A 12761-nucleotide genomic window follows, 5' to 3' on the forward strand; every position below is an offset into this window, starting at 1 on the left:
TTAGTAGTCCTCCAAAATATGTGTACATGCACCACATTTTCTTTATCCATTCTTTGGTTGAGGAGAATTTGGGTTGTTTCCAGGTCCTGGCTCTTACAACTAATGCTGCTATGAACATAGCTGAATAAATGTCCCTGTAGTATGGTTGACATTCTCTTGGTATATGCCCAAGAGTGGCATTGCTTGGTCCTGAGATAGGCTGATTCTTAATTTTCTGAGAAACCACCATACTGATTTCCAGAGTGGTTGTACAAATTTGCATTCCCACCAGCAATGGAGGAGTGTTCCCTTTATTCCACATCCTCTTCAGGACAAGCTATAATTGGTGTTTTTGATCTTAGTCATTTTGACTGGTGTAAGATGGTATCTCAGAGTCATTTTGATTTGCATGATTTGCATCCCCAATGGTTAAGATGTTGAACATTTCCTTAAAGGTCTTTCAGCCATTTGAGATTTTTCTGTTGAGAATTCTCTGTTTAGATCTGTATCCCATTTTTTAATTGGATTTTTGGAATTTTGATGTCAAATTTCTTTAGTTCTTTATATATTTTGGAGATCAGTCCTTTGTGATGTGTTGCCTTTCTGTCTTATTGACTATGTCCTTTGCTTTACAGAAGCTTCTCAGGTTCAGGAGGTTCATTTATTTAGTGTTGTTCTCTGTTGGCAGAGCTTCTTGTTTGTTCCTGACTGCCCAGACTCACAAAATATTCACTCAGGAACTCTATTATTTAAATCACTGCTTGGCCAATCATTTATGCTTATATCTTTGGTTAACTCATTTCTGTTACTTTATATTTTACCATGAAGTTCATGGCCTACCAGCAAGGCTCTGGCTGGTGGCTCTTGTCTTTCTCCTCTGGCAGCTCCATGACTTCTCCCTGACTCCACCTTCTTCCTCCCAGCATTCAGTTCAGTCTTCACTGTTTAGCTCTATTCTGCCTTATCACTGGTCAAAGCAGCTTCTTTATTCATTAACCAATAAAATCAAAACAGAGACATAAGGACTTCCCACTCCATTTCCCCTTTTCTGTTTAAATAGAAAGGAAGGATTTAACTTTAACATTATAAAATTACATATAACAAAACGGGTATTAAGCAAAATTTATAGTTACAATTTTATATCTACTTTATCTTTTATCATAATCAAAGAAAACTATAACTATTATTCAACTCCATCAAAGACCCCAGAAGGATATAATATTATCTAAGTAAACAGGAAGTGCATTGTAAGCAGCTTTCAAAACTTTAGTATTGACAGAGATATTTTGCTGCCTGGACAGTCACCCAAAGTTCTTTTGTACTGTTGGAGCATCCATCTTTAGCCTATAGGCACATAGTATCTGGCAGACTTTTCCATGAAGCACAAAGTTTCAAAGACAGTTCTTCCTATATTGAGAGTTTGTCAGTCACTTTCTTCTGTGTCCTGGCAGTCTCTTTCGTGAATCAGGAACCCTGAAGGACTGTCTCACCTTTTGGCATGTTCAGCAGTCATTTTTTTTGGATCCTGCATGTCCAGTTTATATAGCATACCATCAGCAGTCTAGATAAGAGCAGTTTCTTGCCCAAATGGCTAACTCCATAATGAGCCTCTTCGATGGCAATCTTCATTTTGAAGTAGATTGGTATTAGCCAGGAGCAGATGGGTACTATATATCTGAAATATATCTCTGTACCTCTAGAAAACCTAACTAACATGAGTATAAGCTTGACTATTATAGATGGTTATCTATTAACATATATTTCTTACTTACACATCATTTTTAAATGAGCTGCACAAACACAATCAAAAGCAGAAATATATATATGTGTGTATACATATATATATTATACATATATAAAACAAAAGTGATCTTAAATTTTTATCAATAAACCAAGGTCCATACCAATGCAAATTTCTATAGCATATCCCCCTTTAAATGTAAACAAACATTTATAAACAATATTTGGGAATGTGTGTGTAGTTCTCTTCAAACTGTTTCCTGCTTTTTGTTGGGCAAGGTAATTTTTGGGGTGTTCATAGCCTTTTTTGGGGAATCTTGATTCATTAAACCACATTAGTCTGGAAGCAATCCACTGGTTCTTATCCTCTGTGGAAACAAAAGAAGAACCTCTTTTCCAAAGCAACAAATCCTTAGACCCAAATTTTGAAGTCAAAATACCTTTAAAATATATATGTTGGTTTGGCTGAGCAGCCCACACAGTGAAATGTCTCTCTGTACTTACCTCCTTCACAGTTAAAATTTGAAACTTTAAAAAAAATTAAAGAAAATACAATAATATACATAATCCAGACTCTCTGTATATATTCTATCTTCATGTGGCTTTTTTTCTTACTCTATTAATTTTTCTACAAGTTTAATGCTTATTTTATTATCTTTATTTCTTTAACCTATGACTGTCTGTACTGTTTTATAATTCTCTATAGTCTTTTTCCTCCCTCTCTCCCAAGCCTATGTGCATTTATCTAACACTGTGACTCATTGAGATATCTTTTTCATCTGAATCTGTTTTTATTGTGTATCTGTAATTAGTTTTTGACCACAAGAGTCTTTTTTTAATGTTAAGCAGACATAGTTAAGGCCAACATGGCCCTGCCTGCTTTCTCTGCTCAGTACAAATTGGCAGAGGCATGTTCACTGTCTCTGAGAGCCATGTACATTGCCCCATTTTTAGGCACACAGTAGGTCTATTTTGCCATTAAACAAGTTGCAAGACTCTGCTCACAGACCCCATTTAAATGCTCCATATCTTGATCTCCTGAAAAAGTCAGAGTCTTTCATGCTGGCAAACCAGGAAGCCTTCCTAAAGGAGTCGCACAGTCTTTGCTGCTACCACTGAGTCAGGAATCTTAAAATCTTATAAGAATCATGCCTCTGTTTGCTTCTAATCAAGAGAGCCTACCCAAGAAAATTCTGCTACCAAAAAGCTATCCTTATCTCTGTTCTAGAATTCCTTTTTAAGATTTATCAGGTTTTATGTGGATATATTAGACCACAGCAGCTCACCAATTTGTTGGCAGAAGCTGTTTGTTCATTCCCAGCTGCCCAAACTCCCAAAAAAATTCTCAGAAAATATATTATTTACATCTGCTTGGCCAATCACTTAAGCATATTGCTATCTACTTCTTATAACTTTGGTTAACACATTTCTATTATTTTATATTTTACTATGAGACTTGTGGCCTACTGGCAACATTCTGGCTGGCAGCTCGCATCTTTTTCCTCTGGATGGCTTCTCATTGATTCCACCCTCTTCCACCCAGCATTTAGTTCAGTCTTCCTTGCATAACTCTATTCTGCCCTATCACCAGCCAAAGCAGCCTCTTTATTCATTAACTAATAAAAGCAACACATAGACAGAAGTACTTCTCACACCAGTTCTAAGTGTCTGTGCTACTGGTGTTATATTTAAATAGTCTCTGGTGCCCATGCATTTAAGGCCACTTCCAACTTTCTCTTCTATCAAGTTCAGTGTTACCACAGTGATTTGTGTTTAGGTCTTTAATACATTTGGACTTGAGTTTTCTGCATGGGGATGGGTATGGATCTATTTTTGTCCTTCTACGGGTTGACATCCAGTTATGCCAGCACCATTTGCTGTAGATACTTTCTTTTTTTCCATTGTATGATTTTAGCTTCTTTATCAAAAATCAGGTGTTCATAGGTGTGTAAAATAGTATCCAGTACTTTGATTTGATTCCATTGGTCAACTTGTCTCTTTTTATGCCAATACCAAGCTGTTTTCATTACCATAGCTTTATAATAGAGCTTGATGTCAGGGATGATGATGCCTCCAGCAGTTCCTTTATTGTGAAGAATTGTTTTGGCTTTCCTGGGATTTTTTGTTTTTCCATATAAAGTTGATTATTTTTTCTTTAAAGGTTTGTGAAGAATCCTGTTAGGATTTTGATGGGGATTTCATTGAATCTGTAGATTGCTTTTGGTAGTATTGCCATTTTTATTATGTTGATCCTACCTATCCAAGAGCATGGGAGATCTATCCATTTTCTGGTATCTTCTTCAGTTTCTTTCTTCAAAGACTTAAAGTTCTTGTCAAACAGGTCTTTCACTTCTTCAGCTAGTGTTACCCCAAGATATTTTATGTTATTTGTATCTATTGTGAAGGGTGATGCTTCTTTCTCAGCTTCTTTATCATATATATGTGTATATATATATATACACATATATATGAGCTATTGCTTTTTTTTAGTTGATCTGCTATATTTTTGAAGGTATTCATCAGCTGAAGGAGTTCCCTGGTAGAGTTTTTTTGGGTCACTTATGTATACTATCATATCATCTGCAAATAACGAAAATTTAACTTCTTTCTTGCCAAGTCGTTTCCCCTTGATCTCCTTTTGTTGTTTTATCATTCTAACCAGGACTTTAAGAATTATATTGAACATATGGAAATAATGGTCAGCCTTGTCTTGTTACTAATTTTAGTGGAATCGTTTTGAGTTTCTCTCCATTTAATTTGATGTTGACTGTCAGCTTGCTGTATGTTGCTTTTATTATGTTTCTGTACATTCCTTGTATCCCTGACCTCTCCAAGACTATTATCATGAAGGGGTGTTGGATTTTGTCAAATGCTTTTTCAGCATCTAATGAGATGATCATATGTCTTTTTTCTTCTCTCAGTTTATATATATGGTGGATTACATTGATAGATATTTGTATGTTGAGCCATCCCTGCATCTCAGGGATGAAGCCAACTTGGGTATGGTGGATGGTTTTTTTAATGTGTTCCTAGATTTGGTTTGCCAGTATTTTATTGAGTATGTTTGTGTCAATGTTCCATGAGGGAGATTGTTCTGTAATTCTCTTAATTGGATCAGACTTTGTGTGGTTTCAGTATCAGGGTAATTGTACCCTCATAAAAGAAGTTGGGCAATGTTCCTTCTGTTTCTAATATGTGGAACACTTTGAGGAGTATAGGTGTAAGCTATTCTTTGAAGTTCTGGTAGAATTCTTCACTGAAGCCATCTGTCTGGCTTTTTTTTTTTTGCGGGGGGGAACTTTTGACGATTGCTTCTATTTCCTTCCAAGTTATAAATCTGTTTGAATTGTTCACCTGGTTTTGATTTAATTCTGGTAGGTGGTACCTATACAGAAAATTGTTCATTTCTTTTACATTTTCCAATTTTTGGAGTACATGTTTGTGTTGTAGACTTAATGATTCTCTGGATTTCCTCAGTGTCTGTTGTTATGTTCCCCTTTTTATTTCTTATTTTGTTGATTTGGATGTTCTCTCTCTGCCTTTTGATTAATTTTTATAAGGGTTTGTCTATCTTGTTGATTTTCTCAAAGGACCAACTCTTTATTTTATTGATTGTTTGTACTGTTTTCTTTGATTCTTTTTATTGATTTCAGCCTTCAGTTTGATTATTTCTTGACATCTACTTCTTCTGGGTGAGTTTTCTTCTTTTTATTTTATAGATTTCAGGTGTGTTACTAGTGTGAGATTTCTCCACTTTCTTTACATAAACACTTAGTGCTATGAACTTTCCTCTTAGCACTGCTTTCATAGTGTCCCATGTTTGGGTCTGTTGTGCCTTCATTTTCATTAAATTCTAGGAAGTCTTTAATATCTTTCGTTATTTCTTCCTTAACCCAGGGATGATTCAAATGAGCACTGTTCATTTTCCATGAGTCTGTTGGCTTTCTGCAATTAGTACTGGTGTTAAATTCTAACTTTAAATCATGATGATCCAATAAGACACAGGTGATTAATTCTTTTTATATCTGTTGAGGTTTGCTTTGTTACCAAGAATGTGATCAATTTTAGAGAAGTTTCCATGAGGTGTTGAGAAGAAGGTATATTCTTTTGTGTTTGGGTGAAATGTTCTATAGATATCTGTTAAGTCCACTTGAGCTATGACATCTGTTAGTTCTTTTATTTATCTATTATTTTCTGTCTGCTTAACCTGTCAATTGGGGAGAGTAAAGTGTTGAAGTCTGCTACTATTAGTATGTGGGGCTTTATGTGAAATTTAAGCTTTAGTAATATTTCTTTTACATATGTGTGTGCTCTTGTGTTTGGGGCATAGATGTTCAGGATTGAGACTTCATTTTGATGAATTTTTCCTGTGATCAGTATAAAGGGTCCTTCTCTATCTCTTCTGATTGATTTTAGTTTAAAGTCTATATTGTTAGATATTAGCATAGCTAAACCAGCTTGTTTCTTAGGTTCAGTTGATTGATAAAAATCTTTTCCCAATTCTTTACTCTGAGGTAATGTCTGAGGCTGAGATATGTTTCTTATATACAGCAGAAGGATGGATCCTGTTTTCATATCCATTCTCTTAGCCTGTGACTCTTAATAGGTGAATTGAGTTTACTGATATTAAAAGATATTACTGATCAGTGATTCTTAAGTTTCTGTCATTTTTTTGGTGGTAGTGTTTGTGTGTTTCCCTTCTTTAGGGTTTGCTGGTATGAAGTTATCTGTTTTTTCTCAGGTGCAGTTAGCTTCCTTGGTTGAGAATTTTTCCTCTAGTATTTTCTGTAGGGCTGGATGTGTAGATAGGTATTGTTTAAATCTGTTTTTTAATCAAATATCTTGTTTTCTCCCTTGATAATAGTTGAAAGCTTTGTTGGGTATAGTAGTCTGGGCTTATATCCATGTTCTCTTAATGTCTGCAGCACATCTGTACAGGACATTCTGGGTTTCATGGTTTTTATTGAGAAGTTGAGTGTAATTCTGATAGGTCTGTTTTTATATTTTACTTGGCCATTTTCCTTTGCAGATCTTAATATTTTTTTTTTTGTTTTTTTTCGAGACAGGGTTTCTCTGTGGTTTTGGAGCCTGTCCTGGAACTAGCTCTGTAGACCAGGCTGGTCTTGAACTCACAGAGATCCTCCTGCCTCTGCCTCCCAAGTGCTGGGATTAAAGGCGTGCGCCACCACCGCCCGTTAATATTTTTTCTTTATTCTGTATGTTTTGCATTTTGATTATTGTATGGTGAGGGGTCTCTCTCTCTTTCTCTTGCTCTTTCTTTCTTTCCTTTTTTCTTTCTTTCTTTCTTTCTTTTTGTTTTGTCGAGTCTATTTGGTGTTTTGTAAGCTTCTTTTACCTTCATAAGGATATCGTTCTTTAGGTTGAATTTTCCTCAATGATTTTGTTGAATATATTGTCTGTGCCTTTGAGTTAAAGTTCTTCTCCTTCTTCTATCCCTATTATTTTTAGGTTTGGTCTTTTCATGGTGTCCCAAGTTTCCTGGATGTTTTGTGTTAAGATTTTGTTGGATTTAATGTTTCTTTGACTGATGAATGAATCTATTTTCTCTATAGTATCTTCAACATCTGATATTCTCTCTTCCATCTTTTGTACATTGTTGATTATGCTTAATTGTGTCATTTCCATTTGTTTAGCTAGATTTTCCATTTCCATAATCCTCAGTTTGTGTTTTCTTTATTGCCTCTATTTCAGTTTTCAAGTCTTGAACTACTTGAACTGTTACCTGTTTGATTGGTTTTTGTTTCTTGTTTTTCTTGGATTTAAGAGATTTATTGATTTCTTCCATTTTTATTTGACTTTTTCTTTATTTCTTTAAGAGAATTTTTCATTTCCTCTTTAAAGTCTCCACATCATCTTCATAAAGTTACATTTAAAATTTTTTTCTTCTGCTTTTTCTGGGTTAGGATGATCAAGTCTTCTTATTGTATGACCACTGAGTTTTGGTGTTACTGTGTTGCTTTTTAAGATGTTGAATGAATTCTTACATTGGTGCCTATACATCTCTTCTTTCAATTGATGCCAGCAGCATCCTTGTCTTGTGGTCCAATCCTTGCAGTTGCTGTCTGTGTCTTTGGGAATTGTTCTTGGTCTGCTCTGCACAGTTGCTGTCTTTTTCTCAGTGAGGCACTGAGTCTTGGCCTTATTTTCTTGACCCACTCTCTTCATCTGCTCTCTTGGTCTGCTCTGTGCAGTTCCTGCCTGTGCTTCAGAGTTTCTCTCTTGGTCCTCTTTGTTAGTTGCAGCCTGTGTTTCAGAGTTCCTCTGAGGTCACAGGGGGATTGAAGGGTTTAGAGACAGAGTGTGACTTGTAGTTTACAAGCTCTGATTGATGGAGGTGGGGATGTTGGAGGAGCCTACCTGCAGGAGGCTTTCCTGCTGGCTGACTAGGGAAGCTGGGGCAGGTAGGGGAGAGGTCTGGAGTATTTCTCTAATAAGGAAAGCTGAGAGAGTGGTACCCTGCTTGGTAGGTTATCACTAACCTCTTCTATCTCTCTGTGCAGTCACAGTTCCTCTGAGGTTGCAGCCAGAGGCGGGGGGGGAGGTAGGAGGGTTTGAGGATAGAGTAGGACTTGTAACTTTCAGGGTTCCATTGATGAGGTGGGGGTTTTGATCTTCAGGAAGCTGGCCTGCTGGCTAGCTAGGGAAGCTGAGGCAGCTTGGAGAATTTGGTTTCCACTTTTTATGGTGTGTAAGTGTGTGTGTGTGTGTGTGTGTGCATCCTTTTTTTCTTATTAATATTTTTGTATTTGTTTCTTAAAGAGAGAGAAAGAAGAGGTGTAGAATGGGATGGGTGCAAAAGTGGGAAGAATCTAAGAGGAGTTAGAGGAGGGAAAATGTGATCAGAATATGTAGTATATATGTTTTCAATTAAAAATAGAGATAAAAATGGATAAATGCATCTAAATAGGAGAAAAATAAAAGTTTAAAAAGAACCACATGCAATTAATTAGTATTTGAATTTCTTCATTGGAAGTCTGTTCTAGATATATCTATATCAACTTATAATTTATAATAAAATCCCTTGGGCTTATCTGCCTTAAATTCATAAAGTTTGGGTTTGTACCTCCAAATACCACAGAAACAGGATGTGTTTGTTAAGGCATGGCTGTAATATCATCTAAAGTTCAAAGTAATCTTCAGAAACATGATGAGTTCAAGGCTATTCTGGGCTATAGGAGACCCTGTACCTGAAAGAAAAAGATGGACAGTTTTGTCTTTTTTCCAGTTTCCTTCTTTCCTTTTTTAACTACCCCTTAGCAAAGAACAACACACACTTGCTACCATATTCCCTTCCTTCTTCTCTGCCCCTCAACATTGCTGTGATGGTAATAGCTTTTTGGGTACATACAAAAGACACTGTCGATTACGATGGGTGAGTACCCTTATTACACTAATATTGTTTGCTCCTAGCTTTTACTTAGGTTGTACTTTGATTGCCATTCCCCAGCTCACAGTCTCAACTCTCCAAATCAGGTCTTGCTTCCTTTCACAATTCCGAGTAATCATATTATATTGGTATATAATATAAGAAATCTAGATTATGAGACAATGCCAAGAATTTTCCTAAAGGAAGGTGCTGTGCTTCCACTAGATAGAAAATGAGATGACATATAGAGGCCACTATGTAGATATGATGACAGTTGACCCATTGGTTGAACATGGGTAATGAAAACAATAAAGACCATCTTCATAAAGATGTTGTGCTACAAGCCCTATTTTAGACATATTTTTATTTTATGCTTCGAAATATTATGGAGAGGTTCTTGATGGCCATGCTCATGAGTAGCTAAATAAGTTACCTGCTAGTGTGCCTTTCATATACAAATCAATTAATCCACGTCCATCTACTTGTATGCACAGAAAGTAATTTACTACAGAAAATTGGTCCATGGCCGTACAACTATGGATAATCCTCATGCCTATAGACCCCTAGGCATTGTTCAAGTGTGTCAGTCTTACACCATTTAAGCTGCCAGTTTTGCCTTTCCTGTATCTAGTGCAGCATAGACTGATGACTCATTCCCATTTCTGCCTCTTCAGTAGACTTAGTGCTTCCTTTCTTCTCTGAAGTACTCATATCGATTGTAACTATAAACATTGTAGTTACAATGGAACTGCCATTGTAACTATAAACCTTCATTCCAATGACTTTGGCCTCATAGATCACTATGTTGAGACCCAAGAGCTGGGATTCAAGCCATGCACTACCACAGCCATCAAAGGCTCTTCCTTCTTTAAATCTGAGTAAATGTCAATTCCTCAAGGAGGCTTTCCCTGGACAGCCTATCTAAAAAGTCCAACACACACAACAGTCTACATACACCACGACTCTCCATCATATTCTTAGGAGTCTTTTCTGGATAGCAATAAATTTATCTGGAAACAATTTATGGACATATTTTTTAGTTCTTTGCTGTGCTCCCTCATGAAATGCTAGGCAGGTCCAAAATGGACTTAATCTGTCTCCATTACTTCAAATCTGCTTTTACTAAACACTTATGAGGTTCTTGAAAGGTTTTTGGATAAATGAATGAACATTCCCTGTTTCTATTATCCTCACTATTATAGTTTTATTGCTCACTGAACTTGAATGAACTACATAGAATCTAACTATTGATAGGAACCTCATACTGTGGGGTGTTCCTCTAGATCTTCGATTAGACACAAAAACATCCAAATTCCAGTTTCCATCACAAAGAGATCCTTTATTAAGCAAGACAAGATGACTGAATCTGATTTTAACATCTGAAATGAACGGAAATGATAGCAAATAGCTTTACAGATGAAATTTTAAGAAAACAAAAGGGGAAGGGATGTCTGTATTAGAAAGCTAGCATAATTTGGTAAGTTTTAATTGGGCATGTTAATTAGGGTAAGCAAAATGGGTATTTTTGATTACTGGACCTTAGTGTTTTGATAGTTAAACCTCGGTGTTCAGCCTCAGGAATGAGGGCAGCATCAGAAAATGGCCAGCTTATGGAATAGACATTGGTGGTTAGCTTTAGGAATGTGGAATGCGTAAATAAGGGATCTAATGATTGACAAGGGAGAGGTAAGGGGGAGGGCAAAACCTGCCAGTTCCATGTTCGCCTTGCTCAGACCTGTTTGAGCACTAAAACTATAAAACAAAACAATGTAAAAATCCTGCGAGAATCTACCAAGGCTTTCCAAATTTTAATGCTGGGACATGATCAAGGTGTATGAAACAGATTTCCCAACCTATCTTCAATGTTTAAGAGCTTGATTTGATACATCTGTTTTCAAGTCTGGGAAAATAGGTTAAAAGATTCCCCCAACAATAACAAATTTTCTGACCCACCAAGTCCTCACTTTCGGTTTCTTCTATATGGAGAGATGAAATCTGTGCTAGTTTTAGCTGTGTGTGCCAATGCAGAAAACTATGACTGGGGGCCTACTATTTAGGAAAAATCTCTCCGAGAAATAAGTATTTCACAACCCCTTTCCAACATATGATTTATTCCAGTCTTATCCCTCTCCCACAATTCTGCATATCCATTCACCTTTCAGAATCATCACATTATTTTGTTCTGGGTTCCTGTTTTTCATCAGTAGATAAGGTGGGTTCAAGTCTGCTTTGTTGAAAAAAAATTCCTTAGGCCCATTAAGTTAATCTCTCTTCTTCCATTTCTCTCTCTTTTCGTGTGTGTGTGTGTGCGCGCGCGCGCACGTGCACAAATATGTCTACAGGGATATGAGATGCTTATTTAGGCAACAGGACAACTCTGGATATTATTTCTCAGGCACCATGAACTCTAGTTTTCTGTTTGTTTTTGTTTTTGTTTTAGCAGGGCCTCTTACTGACCTGGAAGTTTGTTGAGTTAGCTGGCTGGCCATTAAACTCCATGGATCCTCCTGTCTCTAACTTCCCATCACTAGATGATTTTTTCTTTGTTTTAATTAAACAATGCTTAGAACTCAGGTCCTCATGTATGGAAGGCAAGCATTTTAAATATTGCACTATCTCTCCAGCAGCTAGTAGAGTTTTTAGCAAAGCAAAACAAGCAGAATTAGTTTCTGAAGCAGGAGGCTCTCAGAAACCAGGGAAAAATCTGAAAACTTCAACCTACAATGTGAGCTGATATGACCTCCAGAGAAGGAGAACTGAGACACTCACAGCAAAGCCTAAATGGAGTTTAGTCACTCAACCACTTACCTAGTTACTGTTGAACTAGTTATTTATAATCTAATTAGTTAACAGGTGGCATAACCCGCTACCACCAAAGCGAGTCCAGTTATTTCAACTAAACTCTGGTTTAATTGTTTGGACTGTTGGGTCCAGTACAGATACTTGAATCCAAATTCAAGGACCTCTTCGCATAGCAAATAACATCATAACTGAATCAGGATGCACCGCCTATCTTTCAGTTTGTTTGCTTGTTAGGTGAAGCCCAGCCTGGAAATGAAAGTACAGGCCAAATACAAGTGAATTAATTTCCCTGATAACGAAGGTCTAAATAGATGTCAAATCAACCCAGAATGACCACAGTTGGAGGAAGAGACTGTTAAAGGAGCTCCAAGGTGATGTCAGGATTGCCTGGCAGGAGTTAGGGCATATGCCAATGTTGATTGGAGAAACTAAGTTAGCCTCGGAATCAGAGAACATGGGTGGTCTGGAGCAGGATCCTTTCTACATTCTAATCTCTCAGTAGTGCTTCCCATTTGAAAGAGCTATCTGGAAACCAGAGTGCAAGACAGTGAAAAAAATTGAGTTTTCTAGAACACAGAGAAAGGGTAGAGCTTAGGTATCTGCACTTGGAAATTCAGTTGTTAACACTGCGATGGTATTAAAGGCGGGGCCTTTAAGGAGCAATAAAGCCAGTTTCCTTGTGGTTGGAATTAAGATCCATGCACAAGAAGTTTCTTGGAGAATTTTGCCTTTATTTCCACCATACAAACCCTTTCTGAGTACAGAGCAACAAGGAACTGGTCTTTAAGTGTTGTAGGCTTTAGGGTTCTACCAGAGAAGACTGCTCAGACATAGGTTTAAGTCAGTGGAAATT

Source organism: Chionomys nivalis, chromosome 26 (genome assembly GCF_950005125.1).
Source record: "Chionomys nivalis chromosome 26, mChiNiv1.1, whole genome shotgun sequence".
Lineage (NCBI taxonomy): Eukaryota > Metazoa > Chordata > Mammalia > Rodentia > Cricetidae > Chionomys > Chionomys nivalis.